The sequence below is a fragment of the Prionailurus viverrinus genome, chromosome B4 (assembly GCF_022837055.1).
Source record: "Prionailurus viverrinus isolate Anna chromosome B4, UM_Priviv_1.0, whole genome shotgun sequence".
NCBI lineage: Eukaryota > Metazoa > Chordata > Mammalia > Carnivora > Felidae > Prionailurus > Prionailurus viverrinus.
In genome coordinates, this window is record NC_062567.1 from 2,734,743 (window position 1) to 2,762,350 (window position 27,608).

Consider the following 27,608-nt stretch of genomic DNA (forward strand, 5'->3'; position numbering starts at 1 on the left):
CACAACAGCCACAAAGGGTTTTAAAGGTAAGTGCAGGTCAATTTATTCATTTTTCTTTATATTTTGTATTTTCTTTATTGTTTTGTATTATCACAGAATTTTAATCCTTTTTATATGGATATTTTTGGGTTGTGGAATGAATCTTTTAAAGTTCCTGTAATTTCTTATGGAGAAATTCGCTTTGATACACAAGTGCTTTGGATTACAAGCATGTCTCTGGAACGATTTATGCTTACAACCCGAGGTTTTACTATACTTCAACACATCAGGTTTTTTTTTTAAGTTTTTATTTTAATTCCAGCAGTTAGCATACAGCGTAATGTTGGTTGCAGGTGTACAATATAGGGATTCAACACTTGCGTACATCACCCAGTGCTCGTCACAAGTGCCTTCTTCATCCCCCATCACCTCATCCCCCCGTCTCCCCACCCTCCCCTTGGGTAACCAGCAGTGTGTTCTCTGTAGTTATGAGCCTGTTTCTTGCCTTACCTCTCTCTCTCTCTCTTTCCCTCTTTGCTCTTTTGTTTTTTAAATTCCACATATGAGTGAACTATGGTGTTTGGTTTTCTCTGACTGACTTACTTTGCTTAGCATAATACTCTCTAGCTCTGTCCATGTCATTGCAAATAGCAAGGTTCCATTTTTTGTTTGACTGGGAAGATAACTTTGTTTTCTTCTGGGGTGTGGGCAGATGACTAGTCTCAGAACTTCTGGAATTGCCTCTTGGTGCCAGTGACCTTTGCGACTTTGAGCCTGTTGCAGTGCACAGCCTTTTTCAAGAGCCAACACCCACTGTGACAGTGTTGCCAGTCTGGACATCCCCAAAGCAGACAGGTGCACGGACATGTTCTTGTGGCATTTCTCAAAGCAGTTGTACTTTTGGATGCAGTGGAAGTAGTCTCAGCAGATGACAATGGTTCTCTGTGTCTTCATCTTGGACACCACACCAGGCAGAATCTGCCCTTGGATGGACACATTACCAGTAAAGGGGCATTTCTTGTCAGTGGGCTCCTTGGGCTTCTTGAAGCCTAGAGCAATGTTTCTGCAGTATCATAGCAGCTTCTTTTTGCCAGTTTCTCTAAGCAGGACCCTCTCTTGACTTTGAAAGTTGGTTGTCTGTTTTAAATTTTTTTTTTCAACGTTTTTAATTTATTTTTGGGACAGAGAGAGACAGAGCATGAATGGGGGAGGGGCAGAGAGAGAGGGAGACACAGAATCGGAAACAGGCTCCAGGCTCTGAGCCATCAGCCCAGAGCCCGAGGTTGTCTGTTTTAGATGGGCATGGTGAGTCTAAAAGTCTGCCATCTTCCCAGCCACCTGAAGAAAGGACAAGATTTTATTCTTTCTTATAGCTGAGTAATATTTCATAGTGTGTGTGTGTGTGTGTATATATATATATATATATATATATATATATATATATATACACACCACGTCTTCTTTATCCATTCATTGTCAATGGATACTTGGGCTATGTCTGTAATTGCTCTATGTAGATTGTAGATAATGCTGCTGTAAACATCAGGGTGCAGGTATACCTTTGAATTAGTATTTTTTGGATAAATACCTAGTAGTGTGATTGCTGGATTGTATGGTAGTTCAATTTTTAACTTTCGGAAGAATCTCCATATTGTTTTCCAGAGTGGCTGTACAATTTGCATTTCCACCAAGAGTGCAAGAGGGTTCCCCTTACTACATATCCTTACCAACACCTGTTGTTTCCTGTGTTGTTGAGTTTTGCAATTCTGATAGGTGTGAGGTGATATCTCTTTGTACTTTTGATTTGTATTTCCCTGATGATGATGAGTCATCTTGTCATGTGTCTGTTGGCCATCTGTAGGTCTTCTTTGGAAAAATGTCTGTTCATATCTTCTGCCATTTTCAATTGGATTATCCATTTTTGGGGTGTTGAGTTTCATAAACTCTTTATATATTTTGGATACTAATCCTTTATCTGATGTGTCATTTGCAAATATCTTCTCTCATTCTGTAGGTTGTGTTGTGTTTTGCTGATGTTTCCTTTGATGTGCAGAAGCTTTTTATTTTGATTAAATCCCAATAGTTTATTTTGCTTTTGTTTCCCTTGCTCTGGAGACATATCTAGAAAGAAGTTGCACTGCCCAATGTCCACAGGAAAGCAATGTCTGTGTTCTCCTCTAGGATTTTTTATTTTTATTTTTACTTTTTTTTAAAAGTAAGCTTTGCTCGCAGCACCAAGCCCAATGTGGGGCTTGAACTCATGGTCCTTAGATCAAGATCTGAGGTGAGATCAAGAGTCAGATACTTAACCGACTGAGCCACCCAGGCACCCCTCCTCTGAGATTTTTTTGTTTTCAGGTCTTTCATTTAGGTCTTTCAACCATTTTGAATTTATTTTTGTGTATGGTGTAAGAAAATGGTCCAGTTTCATTCTTTTGCATATTGCTTTCCAGTTTTACCAACATCATTTGTTGAAGAGACTGTCTTTTTCCTACTGGATATTCTTTCCTGCTTTGTCAAAGATTAATTGACCATATAGTTGTGGGTTTATTTCTGGGTACTCTATTCTATTGCATTGATCTGTGTGTCTGTTTTTATGCCAGTACCATACTATTTTGATCACTACAGCTTTGTAACATAACTTGAAGCCCAGAATTGTGATGCCTCCAGCTTTGCTTTTCTTTTTCAAGATTGTTTTGTCAATTTGGGGTCTTTTGTGGTTCCATGTAAATTTTAGGATTGTTTGTTCTAGCTCTGTGAAAAATGCCTTTGGTATTTTTATAGGGATTGCATTAAATGTGCATTGCTTTGGGTAGTATAGACATTTTTACAGTATTTGCTGTTCCAATCCATGGACATGGGATGTCTTTCCATTTCTTTGGGTCATCTTCACTTTCTTACATTAGTGTTTTATGGTTTTCAGAACACAGGTCTTTCACCTCTTTGATTAGGTTTATCCCTAGCTATCTTATTGTTTTTGCTGCAAATGTAAATGAGATTGATTCCTTAATTTCTCTTTCTGCTGCTTCATGTTGGTAAACATGATTTACCAACATGATCTGTTGGTAAACAACAGATTTCTGTACGTTGGTTTTGTGCCGTGACTTTACCAAATTCGTGTATCAGTTCTAGCAGTTTTTTGGTGGAATCTTTCAGATTTTTTACACATAGTATCATGTCACCTGCAAATAGTGAATGTTTTACTTCTTCCTTACCAATTTGGATGCCTTTGCTTTCTTTTTGCTGTCTGATTACTATGGCTGGGACTTCTAGTACTATGTTAAGTAAGAGTGGTGAGAGTGGACATCCCTATCTGTTCCTGACCATAGAGGAAAAGCTCTCAGTGTTTCCCCACTTAGGATGATGTTAGCTGTGAGTTTTTCAAATATGGCCTTTATTATGTGGAGGTATGTTCCCTCTAAACCTACTTTGTTGATAGTTTTTATCATGAGTGTATATTGTACTTTGTCAAATGCTTTTTCTGCATCTATTGAAAGGATCATATGGTTCCTCTCCTTTCTTTTATTAATGTGGTTTATCATGTTGATTAATTTGCAAATATTGAACCATCCTTGCAAGCCAGGAATAAATCCCACTTGATTGTGGTGAATGATTCTTTTAGCATATTACTGGATTTTGTTTGCTAGTATTTCATTGAGCATTTTTTGCATTAATGTTCGTCACAGATATTGGCCTGTAGCTCTCTTTTTGAGTGGTGTCTTTGTCTGATTTTGGTTTCAGGGTAATTCTGGCCACACACATTGAATTTAAATAGTTTCCTTGCTTTTCTAATTTTTGGAATTGTTTGAGACGCATAGGTATTAACTCTTCTTCAAGTGTTTTGTAGAATTCACCTGTGAAGCCATCTGGCCCTGGACTTTTTTTTGTTGGGAGCTTTCGATTATTGATTCAGTTTATTTGCTGGTTATTGGTCTGTTCAAGTTTTCTATTTCTTCCTGTTTCTGTTTTGGTATTTTATATGTTGTTAAGAATTCATCCATTTCTTCCAGGTTGTCCAACTGGTTGGCATATATTTTTTCATAATATTCTCTTAAAACTGTGTTTCTGTGGTGTTGGTGGTTATTTCACCTCTCTCATTTGTTATCTTAGTCATTTGGGTCCTTTCTTTTTTCTTTTTGATAAGTCTGGCTATAGGTTTATCAATTTTATTAATTTTTTCAAAGAACCAGCTCCTGGTTTCATTGATCTTTTCTATTGGTTTTTAGTTTCTATATCATATATTTTTGTTCTAATCTTTATTATTTACTTCATTTGGCTGCCCTGAGGCATTGTCTGTTACTCTTTTTCTGGCTCCTTTAGGTGTGATGTTAGTTGTTTGAGATTTTTCTTACTTCTTGACTTAGGCCTATATTGCTATGTACTTCCTTCTTATTTATTTATTTATTTTGAGAGAGATAGAGAGAGCACAAGCTCAGGAGGAACAGAGAGAGAGAGGGAGAGAGAGAAAGTCTCAAGCAGGCTCCATGCTGTCAGTGCAGAGCTCAATGTGAGGCTTAAAGTCATGAACTGTGAGATCATGACCTGAGTTGAAATCAAGAGTCAGAGGTTTAACTGACTGAGGCACCCAAGCACCCCTGATCCTCTGTTGATTTTTTTTTAATGTTTTATTTTATTTTTGAGACAGAGAAAGACAGAGCATGAGCAGGGGAGGGGCAGAGAGAGAGGGAGACACAGAATCCGAAGCAGACTCCAGGCTCTGAGCTGTCAGCACAGAGCCCGACACGGGGATCGAACTCACAAACCGCGAGATCATGACCTAAGCCAAAGTCAGATGCTTAACCAACTGAGCCACCCAGGCACCCCTCCTCTCTTGATTTTTTTAAAAAAAATTTTAACTTTTATTTATTTTTGAGACAGAGACAGAGCATGAACGGGGGAGGGTCAGAGAGAGAGGGAGACACAGAATCCAAAACAGGCTCCAGGCTCTGAGCTGTCAGCACAGAGGCCAAGGTGGGGCTTGAACTCACGGACTGTGAGATCATGACCTGAGCCGAAGTCGGATGCTTAACTGACTGAGCCACCCAGGTGCCCCTCCTCTGTTGATTTTTTAATCAGATTATTTTTTATGTTGAGTTTTAGGGTTTTTTACATATATTTTATATGTTATTTCCTTATCAGGTGTATCATTTGTGAATATCTTCTCCCATTGAATAGGTTGCCTTTTCATTTTGTTGATGGTTTCATTTTCTGGTCAGAAGCTTTTTTAGTTTGATGTAATATCATTTGTTTATTTTTGCTTTTGTTGTCCTTGTCTCTACCAAATAGGAAAAAACAATATCACTATGAGTGATGTCCAAGAGTTTACTGGCTATGTTTTCTCTTAGGAGTTTTATGGTTTCAGGTCATATTTTAAATTTTAATCCATTTTGAGTTTATATTTGTATATAGTGTAAGATAGTCATCTGATTTCATTCTTTTACATGTAGCTGTCCAGTTTCCCCAATATCATTTATTGAAAAGATCGTCTTTTCCTCATTGTATATTTTTGCCAGTTCTTCATAGATTAATTTGCCATATAAATATGGGTTTATTTCTGGGCTCTCTGTTCTATTACATTAATCTGCATGTTTTTGTGCCAGTACCATACTCTTTGGTTACTGTCACTTTGTAGTGTAGTCAGAAATCCTGGAGCATGATAATTCCAGCTCTGTCCTCTCTCAAGATTGCTTTGGAAATTTAGGGAATTTTATGGTTTCATACAAATGTTGTGATTTTTGTCTTAGTTTTATAAAAAATGCTGTTAGGTGTTTTCATAGGGATCTCATTGACTCTAAAGATTTCTTTCAGTATGGAGATTTTAACAGTATTAATTCTTCCAATCCATAAGCCTGGTGTATTTTGCCATTTACTTGTGTTATCTTCAGTTCCTTTCATCAGTGTCTTGTAGTTTTCTGAGTACAGTTCTTTCATGTCTTTGGTTCAATTTTTCCTAGACATTTTATTCTTTTTGATGACATTGTAAATGAAATTGTTTTTAAATTTATTTTTCTCAAGTTTATTATTAGTGTAAAGGATTTTTGTGTATTGATTTTGTGTCCTGAAACTTTATTTATTTGTTCTAATAGTTTTTGGATGGAATCTTTAGGGTTTTCTTTATAGAGTATTATGTCTTCTGCAACAAGTGGCAGTTTTACTTCTTCCTTTCCAAGTTTGATGCATTTTATTTCTCTTTCTTGTGTAATTGCTATGGCTAGGTATTCCAATTCTAGTCTGAGTAAAAGTGGGGATAGTGGACACCCTTGTCTCATACCTTATCTTAGAGGGAAAGCTTTCAATTTTTCACCACTGAGTATGATATTATCTGTGGGCTTGTTATATATTGCCTTCATCATGTTGAGGTATGTTCCCTCTACACCAACTTTGTTGAGAATTTTTATCATGAATGGATGTTGAATTGTGTTAAATGCCATTTCTTTATCTAATGATATGATATGGTTTTTATCTTGCTATATTTTAATGTGGTATATTACATTGATCAATTTATGAGTGTTGAACAAACTTTGTGTCCTACAACAAATCCCACTTGATCATGGAATATGAATTTTTCCTTTGTGTTCAGGAACAAGACAGGGATGTCAACTTTCACCATTGCTATTTAAGATAGTAGTGGAAGTCTTAGCCCCAGCAATCAGACAACAAAAAGAAATAAAAAGCATCCGGATTGGCCAGGAAGAAGTCAAACTTTCACTATTTGGGGATGACACGATACTCCATGTAGAAAACCTGAAAGACTCCATCAAAAAATTGCTAGAACTAATATATGAATTTAGCAAAGTCACAGGATGTAAAATCAACATACAGAAATCTGTTGCATTTCTATACACATGAAATGTGAAAAAGCAGAAAAAGAAATCAAGGAATCAGTCCCATTTGCAATTGCACCCAAACAATAAGCTAGCTAGGAATAAACATAACTAAACAGGTAAAAGATCCGTACTCTGAAAGCTATAGAAGAACACTCATGAAAGAAATATGAGAGGACACACAGATATTAAAAAACATTCCATGCTCATGGATTGGAAGAACATTGTTAAAATGTCTATACTACCCAAAGCAACATACAAATGTAATGTAATCTCTACCAAAGTACCACCAGAAGTTTTCACAGAGCTAGAACAAATAATCCTAAAATTTGCATGGAACCATAAAAGACCCTGAGTAGCTAAAGCAATCCTGAAAAAGCAAAGCAAAGCTGGAGGCATCATGATTCTGGACTGCAAGCTATATTACGAAGCTGTAGGCATCAAGACAGTATGGTACTGGCACAAAACCAGACACATAGATCAATGGAACAGAATAGAAAACCCACAAATGGACCCACAGATATATGGTCAACTCATCTTTGACAAAGCAAGGAAGAATATGCAATGGAAAAAGACAATCTCTTCAACAAATGGTGTTGGGAAAACTGGAGAGTTACATGCAAAAGAATGAAACTGGACCACTTTCTTACACCATACACAATGATGTAAGTATTGTTATTTTAAAAAATTTTTTAATGTTTATTTATTTTTGAGAGAGAGAGAGAGGTGAGAGAGAGCGAGGGAGGGGCAAAGAGAGAGAGAGAGAGGGAGACACAGAATCCGAAGCAGGCTCCAGGCTCCGAGCCGTCAGGACAGAGCCCGACATGGGGCTCAAACCCACGAACCATGAGATCATGACCTGAGCCGAAGTCGGACGCTTAACTGACTGAGCCACTCAGGTGCGCCCTGATGTGAGTATTGTCCCTCTTGCTTTGTTTTTATTTCCACCTAAATGGGTTATCTTGTTCCGTCTCTTCACTTTTAGGCTGTGTGTGTCTTTAGATCTAGTCTCTTACAGGCAGCATACAGATGAGTTTTTAAAATTCATTTGGCCACCTTATGTCTTTTGGTTGGAGTTTTATTCCGTTTACATTTTAAGTAATTACTGGTAGGTTGGTATTTATTGCCACTTTGCTGATTGTTTTCTGGGTGCATTTGTAGGTCTTCTTTGTTCTTTTGCTTTCTTGTGATTGATGACTTTCTTTCGTATCATGTTTCTCTCTCTCTCTCTTTTTTTAAATGTATCTATCAAAGGTTTTTGGTTTGTGGTTACCGTGAGGTTCATATATCACAACTGATATATATGGCAGTCTATTTTAGGTTGGTGGTCATTTCACTGTGGGTGGGAATGCAAACAGGGTGCAGCCACTCTGGAGTATGGAGTTTCCCCACAAGTTAAAAAGAGAATAAAAGTTTAAAAATACCCTAAGATTCAGCAGTTGCACTACTAGGTATTTACTTAGAGGATACAAAAATATCAATTCTATGGGATACATGCATCCTGATGACTATAGCAGCATTATAAACAATAGCCAAACTATGGAGAGAGCCCATATGTCCATTGACTGATGAACAGATGCAAAAGATGTGGTGTATATATACAATGAAATATTAGTCAGCCATCAAAAAGAATGAAATCTTGCCATTTGCAATGATGCGGAGGGAGCTAGAGTGTATTATGCTAAGTGGAATAAGTTGACCAGAGAAGGAAAAATACCATAGGATTTTACTCATATTTAAGAAACAAAATGGATGCACACAGATGGGGGGAAAGAGAGGCAAACCATAAAACAGACTCTGAACTGTAGAGAAGAAACCCAGGGGAGGTGGGCAGAGGGATGTGTTAAATGGGTGATGGGAAATATGAAGGGCACTTGTTGCGATGAGCAGTGGGTGTTGTATGTAAGTGATGAATCACTGGGTTTTACTCTTTTTTTTTTTTTTAATTTTTTTTTCAACGTTTATTTATTTTTGGGACAGAGAGAGACAGAGCATGAACGGGGGAAGGGCAGAGAGAGAGGGAGACACAGAATTGGAAACAGGCTCCAGGCTCTGAGCCATCAGCCCAGAGCCCGACGCGGGGCTCGAACTCACGGACCGCGAGATCGTGACCTGGCTGAAGTCGGACGCTTAACCGACTGCGCCACCCAGGTGCCCCTGGGTTTTACTCTTGAAACTAATGTTACACTATGTTAACTAACTGGAATTTAAATAAAACATGGAAAAAATTATTTGGTGGTCATTTAAGTTCAAATGCATTCTGAATGCACTACATTTTACCCCCCTGCTTATGTTCATATTTTTGATGCCATATTTTATATCTTTTTCCTTAGTTTACTCATTAAGTCACTATTGTAGATTTAGTTGATTTTTACCGCTCTTATCTTTTAATTCTCTTACTCACTTTATAAGTGGTTGATTGATCCACTGCCCTATTTTTATGTTTGCCTTTACTTATGAAATTTTTTTCTTTCCTATGTTTTTTTTCTTTTTTTTTACTTCTAGTTATGACCTTTTCTGCTTGAGGAAGTCCCTTATTATTTCTTGTAAAGCCTGTTTGCCTGTTTAGTGATAATAAACTCCTTTAGCTTTTGCTTGTTTGGGATATATTTACCTACCCTTCAATTCTGAATGATAACCTTGCTGGATAGAGTGTTTCTGGTTGTAGGTTTTTTTCCCTGCCAGTACTATGAATATATCTTACCACTCCATTCTGGTCTGTTAATTTTTTATTGAAAAATTAGATGAGAGTCTCATGGGGGGTTTCACTATGCATAATTAATTGCTTTTCCCTTGCTGTTTTTATAATTTTCTCTTTCTCTTTAATTTTTGACATTTTATTTCTGATGGATCTTGGTGTGTATCTCTTTGGATTCATCTTGTTGTGAACTGTTGCTTCCTGGACCCGGATTTCTGTTTCCTTCTCCAGGTTAGGAAAGTTTTCACTATTAGTCTTAAAGAACTTTCCTGCCTCTTTCTCTTTTTTCCTCTGGGGTGCTGTAATAAGGATATGAGGATGCTTGATGTCTCAGAGGCCCATTAAACCACCCTCATTTCTTTTAATCCTCTTTTCTTTCTTCCATCTTGAGCCTTCCTCTTCATTATAGTTTTGATTTGCATTTCACTAATGATTAATTATGCTGACCATCTTTTCATATACTTGCCAGCCATTTCTGTATATTATTTGGTGAAATGTCTACTCAAGTCCTTTGCCCATTTTAAGTCAAGTTACTTGGTTTTTGTTTTTGCTATTGAGTTAGGAGTTCTTTATTATTCTGGATATTAATTCCTTATGGGATGTATGATTTACAGATATTTTCTCCTATTATGTAGGTTGCCTTTTCACTCTGTTGATTGTGTCCTTTGATGCACAGAAGTTTTTAATCTCATTTTAATCCAATATCTATTTTTACTTCTGTTACCTGTTCCTTTGGTTTCATATCCAAGGTATCACTGTCAGACTTAATGTGATGCAGATTTCTCCCTGTGTTTTCTTCTAAGAATTTTATTGTTTTAGGTCTTATATTTAAGTCTTTGATCCATTGAAATTTTTGTATATAGTGTAACATAAGGGTCTAATTTTATTCTTTTGCATGTGGATATCCAGGTTTCCAAGACCATTTGTTGAATTGACTGTCCTTTCTCCATTAAAGATTTTTAGCCCCTTTTTTGAACAAAACAAAACAAAACAAAACAAAACAAAACAAAACAAAACAAAACAAAACATTAAACCATAGATGTGAGGGCTTATTTCAGGGCTCTTTATTCGATTCCATTGGCTTATATGTCTGTTTAGGCTAGTACCACACTCTCCTGATTACTGTAGCATTTTGTCTTATCTTGTTTCGTTTTGTTTTTTGTTTTGTTTTATTTTGTTTTCTTTTAAAAAAAATTTTTTTTTAACGTTTATTTATTTTTGAGACAGAGAGAGACAGAGCATGAACAGGGGAGGCTCAGAGAGAGGGAGACACAGAATCTGAAACAGGCTCCAGGCTCTGAGCTGTCAGCACAGAGCCCGACGCGGGGCTCGAACTCACGGACCGCGAGATCATGACCTGAGCCAAAGTCAGCTGCTCAACTGACTGAGCCACCCAGGTGCCCCTGTTTTGTTTTTATTCAAGAGAGAGAGCAGGGGAGGGGCAGAGGGAGAGGGAGAGAGAGAATTTTAAGCAGGCTCCAAGTGTGGAGCCTGATGTGGGGCTTGATCTCACAACCATGAGACCATAACCTGAGCCAAAATCAAGAGTTGGATGCTTAACCAACTGAGCCATCCAGGCGCCCCTGGTTACTGTAGCTTTTTTTTTTTTAATTTTTTTTCAACGTTTATTTATTTTTGGGACAGAGAGAGACAGAGCATGAACGGGGGAGGGGCAGAGAGAGAGGGAGACACAGAATCAGAAACAGGCTCCAAGCTCTGAGCCATCAGCCCAGAGCCTGACGCGGGGCTCGAACCCACGGACCGCGAGATCGTGACCTGGCTGAAGTCGGACGCTTAGCCAACTGCGCCACCCAGGCGCCCGTGTAGCTTTTAAATAAGTTTTGCAACCATGATATATCTAAGTTGTTTAACTTTGTTTTTATTTAAGATTTTTTTTTTTAACTATTCAGGGTCCCTTGATATTCCATATTAGTGTTGTTGGATAATTTTTTTTTCTACTTCTGCAAAAATTGTTCTTGGGATTCTAATAGGGGTTGCAGTAAATCTGTAGGTAATTTTGGGAATGTTAACATCTGAACAATATTAAGCCTTCCAACTTATAAACATGAGATTTTTAAAAAGTAGGATCTGTACCCAATGTGGAGCTTGAACTCACAACCCTGGGATCAAGAGTCAGATGCCCAGGTGCCCCTAAACATGAGATGTTTAATTCATTTATGTCTTTAATTTCTTTCAGCAGTATCTTGTAGTTTTCAGTGCACATACCTTTCATCTCATTAGTTAAATTTATGCCTAAGTATTTTATTCTCCTTGATGCTACTGTTAGTAGAATTGTTTTTTTTTAATTTCCTTTTTGAATTGTTCATTGTTAGTATATAGAACTGCAGTAGATTTTGTGTGTATTGGTTTTGTATACTGTAATTTTGCTGTATTTGTATTTATTAGTTATAATAGTTTGTGTGTGTATTCGGTGGGGGAGTTCTACATACAAGATCACGTTATCTGCAAACAGAGATAATTTTACTTCTTCTTTTCCAATTTTGATGCCTTTTATTTCTTTTCTTGCCTGATTGCTCTGGCTAGGATTTCTAGTTCTATGTTGAATAGAAGTGGTGAAAGCAGGCATCCTCCTTGTCTTGTTCCTGATCTTAGAGGAAAAGCTTTCAGTCTTTTCCTATTGAATATGATATTAGTTTTGGGCTTTTCATATATGGCTTTTATATCTTGAGATAGTTTTCTTCTATATGTAGTTTGTTGAGTATTTTTTATGATAAAAGGGTGTTGAATTTTGTCAGATGATTGTCCTATATTATTGAGATGATCATGTGTTTTTCCCCCTTCATTCTGTTAATATGGTATAATAAATTAATTGAGTTTTATGTATTGAACCATTCTTACATAAATAAATCCAACCTGGTCAGGATTATTAGATTTTTTTTTTTAATGAAATTTATTGACAAATTGGTTTCCATACAACACCCAGTGCTCATCCCAAAAGGTGCCCTCCTCAATACCCATCACCCACCCTCTCCTCCCTCCCACCCCCCATCAACCCTCAGTTTGTTCTCAGTTTTTAACAGTCTCTTATGCTTTGGCTCTCTCCCATTCTAACCTCTTTTTTTTTTTTTCCTTCCCCTCCCCCATGGGTTCCTGTTAAGTTTCTCAGGATCCACATAAGAGTGAAACCATATGGTATCTGTCTTTCTCTGTATGGCTTATTTCACTTAGCATCACACTCTCCAGTTCCATCCACGTTGCTACAAAAGGCCATATTTCATTTTTTCTCATTGCCACATAATATTCCATTGTGTATATAAACCACAATTTCTTTATCCATTCATCAGTTGATGGACATTTAGGCTCTTTCCATAATTTGGCTATTGTTGAGAGTGCTGCTATGAACATTGGGGTACAAGTGGCCCTATGCATCAGTACTCCTGTATCCCTTGGATAAATTCCTAGCAGTGCTATTGCTGGGTCATAGGGTAGGTCTATTTTTAATTTTCTGAGGAACCTCCACACTGCTTTCCAGAGCGGCTGCACCAATTTGCATTCCCACCAACAGTGCAAGAGGGTTCCCGTTTCTCCACATCCTCTCCAGCATCTACAGTCTCCTGATTTGTTCATTTTGGCCACTCTGACTGGCGTGAGGTGATACCTGAGTGTGGTTTTGATTTGTATTTCCCTGATAAGGAGCGACGCTGAACATCTTTTCATGTGCCTGTTGGCCATCCGGATGTCTTCTTTAGAGAAGTCTCTATTCATGTTTTCTGCCTATTTCTTCACTGGGTTATTTGTTTTTCCGGTGTGGAGTTTGGTGAGCTCTTTATAGATTTTGGATACTAGCCCTTTGTCCGATATGTCATTTGCGAATATCTTTTCCCATTCCGTTGGTTGCCTTTTAGTTTTGTTGGTTGTTTCCTTTGCTGTGCAGAAGCTTTTTATCTTCATAAGGTCCCAGGAATTCACTTTTGCTTTTAATTCCCTTGCATTTGGGGATGTGTCGAGTAAGAGATTGCTACGGCTGAGGTCAGAGAGGTCTTTTCCTGCTTTCTCCTCTAAGGTTTTGATGGTTTCCTGTCTCACATTTAGGTCCTTTATCCATTTTGAGTTTATTTTTGTGAATGGTGTGAGAAAGTGGTCTAGTTTCAACCTTCTGCATGTTGCTGTCCAGTTCTCCCAGCACCATTTGTTAAAGAGGCTGTCTTTTTTCCATTGGATGTTCTTTCCTGCTTTGTCAAAGATGAGTTGGCCATACGTTTGTGGGTCTAGTTCTGGGGTTCCTATTCTATTCCATTGGTCTATGTGTCTGTTTTTGTGCCAATACCATGCTGTCTTGATGATGACAGCTTTGTAGTAGAGGCTAAAGTCTGGGATTGTGATGCCTCCCACTTTGGTCTTCTTCTTCAAAATTCCTTTGGCTATTCGGGGCCTTTTGTGGTTCCATATGAATTTTAGGATTGCTTGTTCTAGTTTCGAGAAGAATGCTGGTGCAATTTTGATTGGGATTGCATTGAATGTGTAGATAGCTTTGGGTAGTATTGACATTTTGACAATATTTATTTTTCCAATCCATGAGCAGGGAATGTCTTTCCATTTCTTTAAATCTTCTTCAATTTCCTTCATAAGCTTTCTATAGTTTTCAGCATACAGATCCTTTACATCTTTGGTTAGATTTATTCCTAGGTATTTTATGCTCCTTGGTGCAATTGTGAATGGGATCAGTTTCTTTATTTGTCTTTCTGTTGCTTCATTGTTAGTGTATAAGAATGCAACTGATTTCTGTACATTGATTTTGTATCCTGCAACTTTGCTGAATTCATGTATCAGTTCTAGCAGACTTTTGGTGGAGTCTATCGGATTTTCCATGTATAATATCATGTCATCTGCAAAAAGCGAAAGCTTGACTTCAGCTTTGCCAATTTTGATGCCTTTGATTTCCTTTTGTTGTCTGATTGCTGATGCTAGAACTTCCAGCACTATGTTAAACAGCAGCGGTGAGAGTGGGCATCCTTGTCGTGTTCCTGATCTCAGGGAAAAAGCTCTCAGTTTTTCCCCATTGAGGATGATGTTAGCTGTGGGCTTTTCATAAATGGCTTTTATGATCTTTAAGTATGTTCCTTCTATCCCGACTTTCTCAAGGGTTTTTATTAAGAAAGGGTGCTGGATTTTGTCTAAGGCCTTTTCTGCATCGATTGACAGGATCATATGGTTCTTCTCTTTTTTTTTGTTAATGTGATGTATCACGTTGATTGATTTGCGAATGTTGAACCAGCCCTGCATCCCAGGAATGAATCCCACTTGATCATGGTGAATAATTCTTTTTATATGCCGTTGAATTCGATTTGCTAGTATCTTATTGAGAATTTTTGCATCCATATTCATCAGGGATATTGGCCTGTAGGTCTCTTTTTTTACTGGGTCTCTGTCTGGTTTAGGAATCAAAGTAATACTGGCTTCATAGAATGAGTCTGGAAGTTTTCCTTCCCTTTCTATTTCTTGGAATAGCTTGAGAAGGATAGGTATTATCTCTGCTTTAAACGTCTGGTAGAACTCCCCTGGGAAGCCATCTGGTCCTGGACTTTTATTTGTTGGGAGATTTTTGATAACCGATTCAATTTCTTCGCTGGTTATGGGTCTGTTCAAGCTTTCTATTTCCTCCTGATTGAGTTTTGGAAGAGTGTGGGTGTTCAGGAATTTGTCCATTTCTTCCAGGTTGTCCAATTTGTTGGCATATAATTTTTCATAGTATTCCCTGATAATTGTTTGTATCTCTGAGGGATTGGTTGTAACCATTCCATTTTCATTCATGATTTTATCTATTTGGGTCATCTCCCTTTTCTTTTTGAGAAGCCTGGCTAGAGGTTTGTCAATTTTGTTTATTTTTTCAAAAAACCAACTCTTGGTTTCGTTGATTTGCTCTACAGTTTTTTTAGATTCTATATTGTTTATTTCTGCTCTGATCTTTATTATTTCTCTTCTTCTGCTGGGTTTAGGCTGCCTTTCCTGTTCTGCTTCTAGTTCCTTTAGGTGTGCTGTTAGATTTTGTATTTGGGATTTTTCTTGTTTCTTGATATAGGCCTGGATTGCAATGTATTTTCCTCTCAGGACTGCCTTCGCTGCGTCCCAAAGCGTTTGGATTGTTGTATTTTCATTTTTGTTTGTTTCCATATATTTTTTAATTTCTTCTCTAATTGCCTGGTTGACCCACTCATTCGTTAGTAGGGTGTTCTTTAACCTCCATGCTTTTGGAGGTTTTCCAGACTTTTTTCTGTGGTTGATTTCAAGCTTGATAGCATTGTGGTCTGAAAGTAAGCATGGTATAATTTCAATTCTTGTAAACTTATGAAGGGCTGTTTTGTGACCCAGTATATGATCTATCTTGGAGAATGTTCCATGTGCACTCGAGAAGAAAGTATATTCTGTTGCTTTGGGATGCAGAGTTCTAAATAGATCTGTCAAGTCCATCTGATCCAATGTCTCATTCAGGGCCCTTGTTTCTTTATTGACCATGTGTCTAGATGATCTATCCATTTCTGTAAGTGGGGTGTTAAAGTCCCCTGCAATTACCACATTCTTATCAATAAGGTTGCTTATGTTTATGAGTAATTGTTTTATATATTTGGGGGCTCCGGTATTCGGTGCATAGACATTTATAATTGTTAGCTCTTCCTGATGGATAGACCCTGTAACTATTATAAAATGTCCTTCTTCATCTCTTGTTACAGCCTTTAATTTAAAGTCTAGTTTGTCTGATATAAGTATGGCTACTCCAGCTTTCTTTTGGCTTCCAGTCGCATGATAAATAGTTCTCCATCCCCTCACTCTCAATCTAAAGGTGTCCTCAGGTCTAAAATGAGTCTCTTGTAGACAGCAAATAGATGGGTCTTGTTTTTTTATCCATTCTGATACCCTATGTCTTTTGGTTGGCGCATTTAATCCATTTACATTCAGTGTTATTATAGAAAGATACGGGTTTAGAGTCATTGTGATGTCTGTATGTTTTATGCTTGTAGTGATGTCTCTGGGACTTTGTCTCACAGGGTCCCCCTTAGGATCTCTTGTAGGGCTGGTTTAGTGGTGACAAATTCCTTCAGTTTTTGTTTGTTTGGGAAGACCTTTATCTCTCCTTCTATTCTAAATGACAGACTTGCTGGGTAAAGGATTCTTGGCTGCATATTTTTTCTGTCTAGCACCCTGAAAATCTCGTGCCAATTCTTTCTGGCCTGCCAAGTTTCAAAAGAGAGATCAGTCACGAGTCTTATAGGTCTCCCTTTATATGTGAGGGCACGTTTACCCCTTGCTGCTTTCAGAATTTTCTCTTTATCCTTGTATTTTGCCAGTTTCACTATGATATGTCGTGCAGAAGATCAATTCAAGTTACGTCTGAAGGGAGTTCTCTGTGCCTCTTGGATTTCAATGCCTTTTTCCTTCCCCAGTTCAGGGAAGTTCTCAGCTATTATTTCTTCAAGTACCCCTTCAGCACCTTTCCCTCTCTCTTCCTCCTCTGGGATACCAATTATGCGTATATTATTTCTTTTTAGTGTATCACTTAGTTCTCTAATTTTCCCCTCATACTCCTGGATTTTTTTATCTCTCTTTTTCTCAGCTTCCTCTTTTTCCATAACTTTATCTTCTAGTTCACCTATTCTCTCCTCTGCCTCTTCAAGCCGAGCTGTGGTGGTTTCCATTTTGTTATGCATTTCGTTTAAAGCGTTTTTCAGCTCCTCGTGACTGTTCCTTAGTCCCTTGATCTCTGTAGCAAGAGATTCTCTGCTGTCCTGTATACTGTTTTCAAGCCCAGCGATTAATTTTATGACTATTATTCTAAATTCACTTTCTGTTATATTATTTAAATCCTTTTTGATCAGCTCATTAGCTGTTGTTATTTCCTGGAGATTCTTCTGAGGGGAATTCTTCCGCTTGGTCATTTTGGATAGTCCCTGGCGTGGTGAGGACCTGCAGGGCACTTCCCCTGTGCTGTGGTGTATAACTGGAGTTGGTGGGCGGGGCCGCAGTCAGACCTGATGTCTGCCCCCAGCCCACCGCTGGGGCCACAGTCAGACTGGTGTGTGCCTTCTCTTCCCCTCTTCTAGGGGCGGGATTCACTGTGGGGTGGTGTGGCACGTCTGGGCTACTTGCACCCTGCCAGGCTTGTGATGCTGGGGATCTGGCGTATTAGCTGGGGTGGGTAGGCAAGGTGCACGGGGGCAGGAGGGGCAGGCTTAGATCGCTTCTCCTTAGGTGATCCACTTCAGGAGGGGCCCTGTGGCAGCGGGAGGGAGTCAGATCCGCTGCCAGAGGTTTGGCTCCGAAGAAGCGCAGAGTTGGGTGTTTGCGCGGAGCGAGCAAGTTCCCTGGCAGGAACCGGTTCTCTTTGGGATTTTGGCTGGGGGATGGGCGGGGGAGATGGCGCTGGCGAGCGCCTTTGTTCCCCACCAAACTGAGCTCTGTCGTCAGGGGGCTCAGCAGCTCTCCCTCCCTTTGTCCTCCAGCCTTCCCGCTTTCCGAGCAGAGCTGTTAACTTATGACCTCCCAGATGCTAAGTCGCGCTTGTTGTGGGAACACAGTCCGTCAGGCCCCTCCAGGATTATTAGATTTTTTAAGAAACCCATTTCTTGAAGTCAGTTTTAATGATTTATGCTTTTTTTCTAGGAAATGATCTATTTCATCCAGATTTCCAAATTTATTGAGATATAATTACACATGATAGATTTTTATAATTTTTAACATCTATAATTGCTTTTTGTTTTTGTAATTATAATAAATGACATCTCAATTATTAACAAGTAGTCAAATAGTTGTTTACTTAAAAAATCAAATTTTGGATTTAATGATGAAGTATACTACATAATTTTTCTTAATTTTTGTTTTTTATCATTAAAATTTTCTTTTTTCCAATTTTTTTTAAATTTTTTTTTAATGTTTATTTATTTTTGAGACAGAGAGAGACAGAGCATGAATGGGGGAGGGTCAGACAGAGAGGGAGACACAGAATCTGAAACGGGCTCCAGGCTCTGAGCTGTCAGCACAGAGCCCGACGCGGGGCTCGAACTCATGGACCGCGAGATCGTGACCTGAGCCGAAGTCGGCCGCTCAACCGACTGAGCCACCCAGGCGCCCCTTCTTTTTTCCAATTTTTAAGGTTTCTTTGCTATTATTTTTGTGACTTGTTTTTGGTTAGTTCATTTTTAAATACTTTTTTTTACACATGAAACTAAAGTACTTTTAATATGGAAAGTTTCACATACACGGAAGCAGAGAAGATGCTACAAAAACAGTCCCTGGGCATCAATCACCTAGTTTCAACAGACATCAAGTTTTTTCTGAATGTGTTTCATCTTCTTTCCTCTACATTTAAACTTGTCTTTCTGGAGTATTTTAAAGCAAGTCCCAGATGTCATATTTTTCAATTGAATACTTGTATTTCTAGCAGATAAGGACTTTTTTTTTTGCTGGTTTGTTTAATAAAACCACGAGTGTCCCTTATTTATCTTCTTTGTTTTATAATATATAAACTTAAGTTACACATTTTTCTTTGAGTACTTTTATGGCCTATCCCAGAGGTATTAACCTCTATATTCTTATTGTCATTCATTTCTAAATAATTTATAAATTTCATTTTGATTTTCTGTTTAATCTAGAGGTCTTTGTAAGTCTGTTCTAAATTCCTCTGTAGATAGAATATTATTGCTATCTTCCTACTGCTACTTTCTAATTGTGGTCAGTGGCTACAGCCTTTTCACTTTTTTCCTTGTAGCATTTGTTGACACTTTCAGTGGCGGGTTTTTAGAACAACAATGGCGTATGCCTATTGAGTATTTACTATGTGCCACACACTAAGTATTTTCCATATGTTAACTCATTTCATTCTCATACCAACTCTGTGAGGCAGGGTACATTTTTCCTTGGAAAGAGTGTATTATCAGTGTTTATGGACTTTAAAGTTCTCTTTTTATTTATTAGGTCAAACTTCTTAATTCTGTTAGTGAAATATTCTTTGTCTTTACTTATTCTTGTTTACTAATGATGAAGGAGCATGAGACAGGCGGAGGGGCAAAGCATAAGCTAGCACCCCTGCCCCACCCCAGGTGGGATCTGTGTGATGCTCCTCGGACACTCCCAGCTCCCCAAGAACAAAGGCAAGGGGTTTAAGTGCTTGCCATGGTAATGTGGGAAACTAAGGCAAATGAAAAATTAGGGGCGCCTGGGTGGCTTAGTCGGTTAAGCGTCCGACTTCAGCTCAGGTCGTGATCTCGCAGTCTGTGAGTTCGAGCCCCGCATTGGGCTCTGTGCTGATGGCTCAGAGCCTGGAGCCTGTTTCGGATTCTGTGTCTCCCTCTCTCTGACCCACCCCCGTTCATGCTCTGTCTCTCTCTGTCTCAAAAATAAATAAAGGTTAAAAAAAAAAATAAAAATTAAATTCCCCTACTGCCTACAGCCCGTTGAGAAGTCCTTGAAACCTGTAGAGTGACCTCTCTCTAGGAGCTCAGCGGCCTCAAGGATGGCACTTTGCTGGGGGCAAAAGAGAACCTTAGCTTAACATTACCCCAACCTCGAGGATCCTGTAAGTCAACTTCCTCTATCTCAGCTGCCCCAAGATATGTGCTGGCAATCATCTTCCAAGCTTATGCCCCGCCCCCCCGCCCTGATATACTTCTAAAGGGTCTCAGGACTGAGGTTTTATTAAATGGTAGTAAATGGTGTTTATTTAGCAACCGCTAGCCCCTCAAGGTCCTGGAAACCTTGCTTCTAAAATTCCTTAGAGACTTACTCTATCCCTGACCCCCTCCCAACCCGAGGGTATATAATGAGTTACCTGGCAGGACCCCAGTGCAGCTCTTCCTGCCCCTGGGTCCTGTCCCCATGCTTTGATAAAGTCACCTTTTTGCACCAAAGACGTCTTCAAGAATTCTTTCTTGGCCGTCAGCTCCGGACCCCACAAACCCCCATTACCCCAAAACTTCATCACTAACACATGGGTATTTTAATGCTTTCCATTTTGACAATGAATGTATCTTTCTTCTTTTTCTATCAGTTTTGTTTTTTATAGTCTTAAAATCTTTATTTTTACATGTATTTTCATGTTTTTCTTCAATCTGGAATGTATTTGTTTCAATTCTGTTTTATCTGGCATCAGTATTACTATACCTGATGTTTCTTTCCTTCTTCCCTTACATTTGTTTCCACCTTTTTTTTCTTCCTTCCTTTACCTTTCTTTCCTTTTACATTTGACTAGTATGTCTTATTTTTTTCTCCAAACTTTCTTGTCATTTGTTATGGGTCTACCCCTCTTAAAAAGCATTTGACAGGCTTTTTTTGCCTTACGAATCTGAGACTCTATCTTTTATTATAAAGATTTAACTCATTGGCATATATTATGATTACTGTCATGCTTGAATTTATTTCTCCCTTTTACTATTCCTTTTTATAATTGTTTCCTTAAACTTTATTTGTTCTATTTTTCCCTTCTAATTGTTTGTAAGTAAAACAGCCTATTTCTAATCCTCTAGTGTCTACCCTTATATTAAAAGAAAACATTTAAACCTTGTGTGCTTTTTGCCTCTAATTTTTTTATAGATTTAGGCAAATGATTATCTTTTTTTTTCAAGTTTACTTATTGTTTCCTACTCTTTGGCCATTTTACTATTTCCATCAAGATCATCTTTATGAGGGATGAACAGGCTGCTGATTTCCTTCACAAAAGCTAATTGTTCCCATGAGTAAACAAGTATTTGGATTTACAGTCCAATGACATTTTAAGTGCCTTGGGATTTCAGGGCAGAGATTCCGACTTGGGTAGACCTATGTTGACCTTTTTAATATGGTCAGTGGGTGTTAAGACAACAACTTATCCTTCTGAATTTACAATGTAGTTTCTTTTAGGGACCATCTTTGTTAGAGTATGTGCAGAGGATTGATTAGGAGTTGCAGTATTGATGACATTTTCCCCATGCTCTGCAAAAATGCTTGAAGGGCAAAGATATTGAGCCAAATGGCTAAGAGGGAATTTTTTGGATCATATCAGCATTCTAGTTATATTGTTCTTCCTGTCTTTATGTCATCATTGATTATTGGCAGTTGTCCTTTTGGGAGAACGGGAAGAGGAATGAGGTCTTAATAATGGAGCCTCTCCTTCATATTTCATTTGTGCATTCACCACATATTGAGTACCTGTGATGTGCTAGGTATGATTCCAAGGGCTGAAGGTGTGCTCATTGTCCCATCCTCAGAAGTTCAGTCTGGTGGCAGAAAGTCCAGCATAAGAAGAGCCAGGGGAGAGGTGTGCAAGGGTGCTGTGGAACCATAGAGGAAGGCCCTTAATTTGGCCAGATTGAGTCAGGAAATGTTTCCCAGACAAGGCAATTTTGGATGAAAAATTGCAGGATCGTTGGGAATTGGCCAAGCCAAGAAGTGGCAACACTATTCCAGGCATGGTCAACTGGATGTTTAAAGCCAAGAAGTGAGCAACAGGAGGGTTCCATGGACGGTAAGTGGCTGAGGTTAGGAAGTGGGTGGAGGGAAGGAGGAAAATGAGAATGGAGAGGGAGGCAGGACCCAGACGTGAAGGAAAATGAGGAACCATAAAACCTGGGTTCTTAATTTAGGCTCAATGGAGACAATTTAGGGAGCCCCTTTGACAAATTGCGTTCAGAAAAGGTCCAAATCATTGCTTTAAAGGAACCTAAGAAGTAGAAGTAGGAATGACACAATCACTAACCTGTTCGAATGATCTTGAGCTGCCCTGAGGATGCATCAGAGGGGTTGTTACTGTGGCTGGGAGACCCTTAGGACACTCTTGCCCTGGTGCAGCCAGGAGGAGATGAGAACTGGACCTAAGTTTATAGCAATGGAGGTGGAGGGAAGAGGACAGAGGGGAGAGACAGACAAGATAAGACTTGGGGTCTGATAAGTAGGGGGAGAGGGGGTGACATTTCAGGATGAGGCCAAGGTTTCTACCTTGAACTTCAGGTGGAGGGGTTGTGCTGACCTTCCCTGAAGTTTGTATGACACTGTAGATTTTATGTAGTATCTTTAATTTTAAAATCCTTGCTTCTGAAGTGTGTCTCATTCTCTGCACATTATAAATGTACAAACCATGTTATAAAGACCTTAAATGGCCTTTCCAAAGTCAAAACCATGATTTCTGACATCAAGTCTGGTGTTCTTTCCACCACACCATGGCTACACCATGTCAAGGCAGCATTTGGGGCAAAATAAAAAGGACTCATTGCAACTATTACTAATGATCTATGATTCTGTATAATAGGCAGGATGTTGGGGCGCCTGGGTGGCGCAGTCGGTTAAGCGTCCAACTTCAGCCAGGTCACAATCTCGCAGTCCGTGAGTTCGAGCCCCGCGTCAGGCTCTGGGCTGATGGCTCGGAGCCTGGAGCCTGTTTCCGATTCTGTGTCTCCCTCTCTCTCTGCCCCTCCCCCGTTCATGCTCTGTCTCTCTCTGTCCCAAAAATAAATAAAAAACGTTGAAAAAAAAAATAGGCAGGATGCTTTTTATTAAAAAAAAATTTTGTATGGAAATAATTTCAAATTTATTAAAAAATGCAAAAACAAAAATAGTGCAAAGAATACCCAAACACCCATTACTGAATTCGCCTATTTTTTAAACTTTTTGTCCCCTGTGCTTTATTATTTGTTCTCACGGTATTTTTTCCAAGCCATTTGAAAGTTAGTGACATACATTATGGCTCTTTATCTGTGAATACCTCAGTGTATATTTTCTAAGAATGAAGATAACCTCTTATGAAATTCTAGTTCACTAAGCTCTAAAAATTTACAGTGATACAATATTTTAGCTAATATACCTTCCACGTTCCAATTTGCCAACCGACGCAGTATTGGTGTATTTTCTCTGCAGTGTGGGATCCAGGCTGGAGGCAGGCATGTCATGAGTCATTAGCCTCCTTTAATATGAACATTTCCAGAGTTCCTTCACCTTTTATGACATTGATTTTTTTTGAACAATATTCTCCTCTCTTTCTCAACTCTTCTTTTTATTTTTTAAATAGAACATTTCACATCTTGTACTCAAGTGATGTTTTCTCCTCAGGATTATATTGAGGTTAGGCATTCATGGCTGGGATACCACATAGGTGATGTGTCCTTCTTAGCGTAGATGGTTTGGAGAATCACAATATCCTCCTGTCCCTCGTTGGTGATGTTACCCTTGGTTACCTGGTTGATATATTGCCTAGTTTCTATACCACTTAATCACTGTTTTTTTTTTTTTTTCCTTTCCTTGCTAAGGAAGTGTCTTCATGGAAAGACACTTTAAGGCAGTGTAAATATTCTGCTCCTCATTACAATTTCCCCCTAGATTTAACATCCATAGATGATTCCTGCCTACTCGAAATGACTTTCCAATTCTACCAATATCTCCATATTTACCATTCACCCCCAGCTTTCTACTGGAGGCAGACTCCATTCTTTCTCACTTATTTACCTATTTATTATTGGTACGGACTCACAGGTTCCTTGTGTTCAGTGACTTAGAATTCATTACTATACTGAATTATTTTGATGCTCAAACTGTCCCTGATGTGATCATTGGTAGCCCCTTCCATCTGGTGCCTTTTGACATGCTGCCATCATTTTTTTGAGCATTTCATTACTTTGTGGTATATGACAAGATGTTTTGGCTCATGTCACACTAGCCCTTGAATAAGCCATTTCTATAAGGGATTCTGGTTCCTCTAATGAGGAATAGTATTGGAGACTAAGACGAGGTGCTCATTGCCAATGGAGCGTCCTTGGCCTTTTCAGCAGAAAGAGTTGGGAATATATGCACATAAGAGACATACTCATGTATATGTGCGTATACACAGACACATGCACACACACATATATATGCACGTATGTAGATATATCAGCACAGAAATGTGCTTATACCCAAACGTGTACATAGGTTAGAAATCGTGAGCCCATACTGATTCCTGCAATTCCAGATTACCACCCAGGTTCTTTCTCATCTCTCCTGCATGTCCCTTCTTCCACAGTGATAACCTTGGCTTCCAACATCAACACATTCAATCATTTGTTCAACCCTGTATCACATCTAAAGCACTGTCACGATTGCTTTGCTGATACTACTATAGTTAAAACAAAATTTTGGAAAGGAGTTCAGGACTTGTTTGCAATTCTTCCATCCACTCTTCCTGGACTCAGGATATTTGTTTAAAGACTGTGTTCATGAGTTACTGGGATTAGTTTTCTTTCTTTCCCCCCTCTTTTTTCTTCTCCTTACCAAGGTTATGTTGTTCATTTGCAATACAACTGGATTGCTTTGTTTTAGTCGGCTGACAGAGATCTTTATCCCCCTTCCTATTTTTCTCTACTCTGATTTTGTTTTTGAATATGTAGAATATCAGCATACTTTTCAAAGTCAAAACTATACAAGAAGTGTTCTCAGAGAATGCCCCTCTCTCCCAAATATCTTCTGTCACCCTGGCTTATCCTTCCTGTCGTCCTTCCTGCAACGATAAGCAAACATGTAAAGCTTTTCCCTTTATTTAAAAAAATACTGCATAGGATACACAGTTGACCCTTGGACAACACTGGTTTGAACTGCACAGCTCCACATATATGCAGATTTTTTACAGTACATGCTGTAAATGTATTTTTTCTACCTTACGTTTTTCTTAATAACATTCTCTTTTCCCTAGCTTACTTTAAGAATACAGTATATAATACATACAAAGTATGTGTTAATCAACTGTTAATGTCATTGGTAAGGCTTCCAGTCAACAGTAGGCTGTTGCGACATTTCTGGGGAATCAAAAGTTGTATGCGGGTTTTCTGCTGCAGAGGAGGTGGTTGGTGCCCCAACCATGATGTTGTTAAAGGGTCAATTGGATCTTCTTGCACTTTTTTGTCTCATCTACTGTTGTCTCCTAGAAAGCGCTCCCTATCAGTCTTAGAGATCTTTCTTTTTTTTAGAGTAGGCAAATGCTTTTTGAATAAGTTTTTAGTATTAGCTTGACTTCGATCGTGAACTTCATTTACATAATTTTAAGCCACAGATAATACTGAAATAAAATAATTATACTGGAGAACTTGGTGAGGCACAATACCAGGCACCCAGAGAGCACCCTTTGCCTTCTTCTCAGGACCTCTCCCAGCTCCACCTTCCCCAACTTGAAATCTGATCGTGTTGGTTTCCTGCTGCATACTTCCTGTTTTCTGTAGGATCAAGTTCAGCCTCCTGGGCTGTGACACGTTGGCAGGCTTGCCTAATGCCTCCTTCCTTTTCACTTCAGATTTTCTGGACGTTCTTCAGTTCCCCACACCCACCACATTCTCCCTCACCTTCGAGTCTTTGGAACTTTCTTCCCCTTTTGCATCATTCACATGTCTCTTCTCCAGGAAGGCCTCCCTTGACCCACTATTTCATTTACTCCCCACCATGTGACCTGCAGCACACCCTGTGTTTCATAGTCTATATTTGTTATGATGTAAATGGTGTGTTTGTTGCACACTCCATGAAGGTATAAATTGTGAGTCATCCTTGGTGATTCATTCCCTCATATCTAGCATCATGTTTGGCCTATGTTCAGCACCCAGTGAACGCTGTGGGACTGAGCTCCAAAACGGAGAATGTGCTCCAGGTTTTCTGAATGAATGAGTGCATGAATGAATGCGTGAAATGATGCCAAGCACTCATTTAGGGTGATGGGGTGTAGGATGTTATACTTATTAATCAACAAGTAATAATTTGCTGTCATTCCCCATGGGCCCATTGGAAGGGAAGCCTATGGGGACTATGGCAGGAGTTGTCATAACCCGTGGATATCATTATGATGCCTGGCGCCTCATGACAAGCCTCCTGTGGAAGTCTAACTTTGAGGTCGGGTATTTGGAGGTACCGGTTTGCTAAGACAGCATTTCCTGCCCCCTCCTTTGGTCCTAGGGCTCTGTTGTTAACCTAGCGCTGGTAAGGGTTTTCTCCACACATTCCAAGCTAGAAGTACACAAAGGAAAAGGACGGCCAGTCCATGGTATTCTGTTTTGCCTCCAGTTTCCATAGGAGAAAGAAAAGGGTGGATGTCTGTCTCTTCTTTCCACACACTGCTATGGGTGAAAATACTTCATAAAAGCCGGAAGATCTAGTACTTTTAAAGATCTGCAAAATTGTGATGTCTAAAAACGTCTCCCCCCCCTTTGCCTCTTTTATGCCTTCTTCCTCCCTTTCAGTGATCATGGGTTATCAGATGTTTCTGGTCACAGAAGAAGACAGGCTGGTTCCTTCCAAGTTCTTAGCAACTGTAACCAGGCACCAGTCCATGGGACCTTATTTTTGATAGGAGTGTTTTGTACCGTAAGGAGGGATTTCAGGGTCATACTCCATGGGTAATAACCTACACTCAGGGCAGCCTTGCCTAGGCAGCCTTTCCAGCCCAAGTACCAGTAGCCTGTGAGGGCTCTTGTCTCATCCTTTGGTCTTGGAAGGGAGGGAAGGCATGGAAGTCCGGATTTTTTCTCACAGTCCCATCCTCTGTAAATAGACCAACTTGTCAAGATCATGGGTCAAGAAGCTCGGAGGGAGGATCGAGAGTAACACTGCAGCCCTACACACTCACCTGCCCACCCCTGCTTTTGTTACTGGGCAGTGATGAAAAATAAAGGAAGGTGCTGGAGAGAAAGAGCTTCCTGGACTATAAGTCCCCTGAGGGCAGTGACAGTGGCTTTTCCATGCTAACAAGGTGGGATGTAGGTTCAAAAAAGAAATGGTGTGGTGTAACGTGGAGGGAATGGCCCCCACATGGAAAAAACAGCTGGTTCTGACTACAGTTTAGTTTGAAAATGGAGAGAATTAGGAAAAGCATGTTGTCAGAATAAAAGTTGGAGCTTCGAAATTAGAGAGACCTGGGTCCAAATTCTGCCTTGGCTAATTGGTTGTAAAATGGGGCAGTGAAGTGGGTATGTAATATGTGACTCATGGGGTTGTGTGGATCTACTCTCTTCCTGATACGTAAGATGCTTAACCAATATTGTTTCTTCACCCAACTTCCCTTCTGTAAGTGAAAGCTGTGGTGTGGAAACTTTGTAATCTTTATCTTCCACACCATTGTTGAGGAAGCAATGGATTGGGTCATAAAGACCCAAAAGAATTTTAGGAATGGCATCTACCAT

At 39.2% G+C, this 27,608-nt stretch overlaps 1 pseudogene; it reads right to left on the reverse strand.

The window, feature by feature from the left end:
• Positions 1–701: 701 nt before the first annotated feature.
• On the reverse strand, positions 702–27,608 carry LOC125169814 (40S ribosomal protein S11-like; annotated as a pseudogene).